The sequence below is a fragment of the Dermacentor albipictus genome, chromosome 1 (assembly GCF_038994185.2).
Source record: "Dermacentor albipictus isolate Rhodes 1998 colony chromosome 1, USDA_Dalb.pri_finalv2, whole genome shotgun sequence".
NCBI classification, from domain to species: Eukaryota; Metazoa; Arthropoda; class Arachnida; order Ixodida; family Ixodidae; genus Dermacentor; species Dermacentor albipictus.
Window position 1 is genome coordinate 17,265,884 of NC_091821.1, and position 4,298 is coordinate 17,270,181.

The window sequence follows — 4,298 nt, forward strand, 5'->3', positions numbered from 1 at the left end:
CCGACTTCTACAGACCTCAGTGACCAACTGCAGTGTCGATGTTACACCTCCCTTTGAAGCGGCCCCCTCGGTGTTTTCTCGTCTGTTTCCTTCTTTTTATCATTTAATTCCTTTCCTGAATGTGTAGGCTAGCAAACCGGACGCGCTCCTGATTGAGCTCCCTGCTTTTCCTTTTCCTCTTCCTCTCGCTCTGTCTCTCTTTCGAAGCAAGCGATAAATGGTAATCGTTTGTCCACTTCGGACGAGTTATACGAATCACGCAATTGATTATCCTGTTATCGTGGGAGAACTAAACATGGCATAGATTCAAGTTCCTGGAAGATTACAGACATGTTGTTGGTGATGTACGCCCAAATACTAAACTCTCTCCATTGTTACACCGTTTGCGAAATACTACTTATGCAAGCGTTGCGGACCTTTACAAGTGTACTTTACGAACCGCATACGAAATTTTCTCACGTTTTGAAAGAAACGAACTGGCCATGCAGTTGATATTTCGAGGAAACACGAGCAATTTTATGGGTAATATGCGGGGAAAGTTACGAGCTTTACGGGAAGTTGGGTAGTTAAGTGTTCAAATGTGTTATACGGTCATTGTCTGCAACGATTCTCATAGTGCTTAGTAAACTACGGTCACGCTAATTTCACACTCCTGAAAATGTGAACGGAGGAGAGAGGGAGAACAAGTGTTTATGGGTAATGTGCGACAAACGCTTAAATAGTCAAGCCTAATTAGATACCTTGCCAATCGTTACTGAATGCCCCTGTTTTCCCTATTTCTATGCGTTACACAAAACTCCTAGTAGATTTCCTCGGTGAACTAAACGATTAATTTTGTTTATATTCAGCGTAAAGGGAAAACACGACGGTGTGCATATAAGAACCGTATCCCTGTCGATGCGTAATTCCAGAACATTACAGGCAGCTTGTTGTGTCTAAAAATGCTGACACCACAGACATAGTAGACGTGGCTGTAAACCTGATGGCGATGGTCTTTCGCAGATGCATGTAGCAGCTGAACGTATTTCTTTTGTATTTTTTGCTGTTCTTAAAGCGAGCTAGAGTACTGTCACGAATTGTCTTATATTTGAACATTCGCAGTTCGTAGCCAGGGCGGCGGCCGAACGAGACGGCTTGCCTGCAATAGATGTAAGAAGTCAATAAACAAATATATCAAGGAGAACTTAGGGGAAATTACCTGTACTTACTAATTGAATTAAAGAAACGATAATTTAATGGAAATGAAAGTGGATGAAAAAACAACTGGCCGCAGGTGGGATACGAATCCACGTCTTCGCATTACGCGAGCGATGCTCTTACCAACTGAGCTACCGCGGCGCTGTTTTCACATCGACTTTTTGGGCTATATGTGTTTTTTTGCTACTATTAGAACTAACCTGGGAGTGTTAGCCAGCACCACCACTCACAAACTAGATATGTTATTCGAACATCCTAATCGCGTGCATGCATAGGTTAGTCGGTGCCTTCTTTTGTTAAAACTGGGCACGATCAGCTCAAGCGTGCAGAGCTTTGCAAAGATTAGCAGCAAGAAGTTTTCTAAGGCCGCAACGTTATATTTGAAAACTTAGTTCTACCACGAACATCGGCGTGTCGATCCTTCACATACAGCTTAAAAAATACTTGGTGATTTGAGTAATCAAACCAGCACATCAGCATCTTTAATACGAGTGCACTAAACAATGTTCCACGTCCACTTTCAACTAAGTCAAAACTTTCTAAGCTCAACAATAGGCTGAACATGTCAGTCGCCGGCTGAGAAGAACGATGTATAGTAGGCAAGAAAAGAGTGTTGCAGTAGTAGCAGGAATCACACCAATATTGTGATCCCAGTAAGGAGTACAAAAAGGAAAATCTTCGCACCATCTGTAGATTTCAGTGTAGTATTCCGCAAAGAAATAAAAGGAACCTGCCCTTGGAGAAAGTGCTAGAAAGCCGCATCCGGGGCCTTTGCACCGACGACCGAGGCCGAAAGAGCAAAATGAACAAGAGGAGCAGCGCAGTAATGGTTGTTTACTCTATAATATCGCCACACAGAAGGTATAGTGCAGCAGCTCGACGACGGAGGGTGCTAGGAAAGGTAAAGAGACGCAAGAAACCACTGCACAACATCCTCTTCGCAACAGTTTAGGGAATCAACCAGCTTGGCAGGCTATTCTTCTTCAGTACATCTAGAAAGGTTAATAAAATCTTGTAAGTGCATTCTGCGGACGCGAGATTATTGCCACGGCAATCCATCTGAGTTGTCGCGGCACACTGACTGTTTCGTTTGGTGTAGGTAGCGTAAACGTGCGAGCGAGTGTCATATTTCCTGGGACACGGTATTCTTACAAAATTGTTAAAAGCATATTTGTCACGACGTCAACAATTCGTTCATTTCGAAGGGCAATCCTCAGACTACGTTGAAGTTTTATCCGGTGTGCCTCAGGGCACAGTTTTAGCTCCCAATCTCTTCCTTCTTTTTATCAACGACATAGCAAATGGCATTGACGCAACCGTACGCATGTTCCCGGATGACTGAATTATTTATAAAGCAATGCAGATCAAGGATGATCAGGTTGTTTTGAATGACGCACTTAAAAAGATAGCGAAATGGTCTCAAGACTGGCAGATGACGCTAAATGCCGAAAAAACTGTCTGCATGACTGTCATGAGAAAGAAAGCACCACTAACCTTTCCACACCAAATTCAGCAAAGAGAACTACAAAGAGTTCAAGAATACAAGCATTTAGGTATCGTTAATTCTTCGGATCTGAAATGGAACAAACACGTGTCATACGTGGCAACAAAATCACTTTCAGCGCTTTTTTCCTTCAAACGGTCCCTCAGATACGCTTCACCCAATACCAAACTACTCGCGTACACGTCACTCATTCGCTCCATTATAGAATACGGCGCCATATGCTAGTTCTCATACTCTAAATGTGCCATAGCGAAGTTAGAGAGCGTACAAAGAAAAGCAGCCAGATGCATTTATAATAACTACCGTCGTCATGATTCCCCAACTGAACTTCTACGCTTAGCCGGAATCCCAACAATTAGCAATCGTGCTAAATATCTCGGACTAAAATGCCGGTTCATTCTCCAGAACAATGCTCTAAAAATAGACAAAGCAAGTTTTTAGTACACTCTAACGCCAGAATTTCAAGAACCATGCAACATAAACAATTATCTGAGTATAGGTTTCACAATGACATCTTGAGGTATTCATACTTCCCACAAGCTATCAAATAATGGAATTTGTTAACACAAGAGGTTGTTCATTGTACAACCCTCGATTCTTTTTTGTCTAAGCTGTATGACCATATCTTTATTGCTACGTGATGAAATGTGGTTTTTATATTGTGTTCTATTGTCACCAAGAATGTGCATTGTCTATATTGCTGTACGTGTGTGTGAATAACTTCGTTTTTAAACCAAAGCCATGGCCTCTTGTAAACGATTATCGTTGAACCCTGTGTGAATGATGTATTTTGCCTTTTATGAATGTACCCTTTCCTGCCAAAGCCTTCGTTAAGGCTAGCAGTATGTATCAAATAAATAAATAAAAATAATAAAAGAGGACATAAGAGAGAGACGATGCCACGCGTAGCGCCCATTCTCAGTTGCGTTTTACTGTCGCACTGCTGTGTGTTGGACGGGTTGGAACGTGCACTACAGGATAACACTCGTGAAGAAGCGTTCAGCTTCAAGCGTTCTTACGTAACATGTGTAAGTCACGCATTGGCCGTCCTATTCCCTAACGAGTGCACACATATACGTATAATACGTGACTTCGAATATCAGTGCGTTTCAGTGAATGGAGGCGAATGTTAGTGGGCACAAGAAAAGAAATATTTAAAAGCGCGAGAGAGTTTCTACTAAACTCGCGGTGCTATTTGGCCATCATATTTTCACGAACATTTCCTTTTAATAAAGATAATCGCAAAACTTTTTCCCACAGTAACACCGGGCTTGATCAGGTCTCGACATTTCTTTGAGCCGTTGCGGCACAAAGAAAGAAGGACGAGAGAGAGAGAGAGGAAAGGGGAAAGGCAGGGAGGTTAACCAGAGAAAAAGATCCGTTTGGCTACCCTACACTGGGGAGAGAGGGGAGGGGGAGGTAAAGTGGTAACAAAGTAGAGATAAGGAAAGGAAGGAGCGTAGACACACAATCACAATCGGTCACTGGCACCGAATACTGTCATCGCACAGCACAGTGACACTTGCCGCACAATCAGCATCTGTTCAGGCTACAGCCACCTGTCCAATTCTGTCGCCCTCAAAAACCGCAACAGTGC

The 4,298-nt window shown here is 42.8% G+C and overlaps 1 non-coding gene across 1 annotated transcript; it reads right to left on the minus strand.

The window, feature by feature from the left end:
- Nucleotides 1-1,265: 1,265 nt before the first annotated feature.
- TRNAT-CGU (transfer RNA threonine (anticodon CGU)) lies at nt 1,266-1,338 on the minus strand. The gene has a single exon. It is a non-coding gene; the product is annotated as a tRNA-Thr (tRNA).
- Between the last annotated feature and the right edge of the window lie 2,960 nt (nt 1,339-4,298).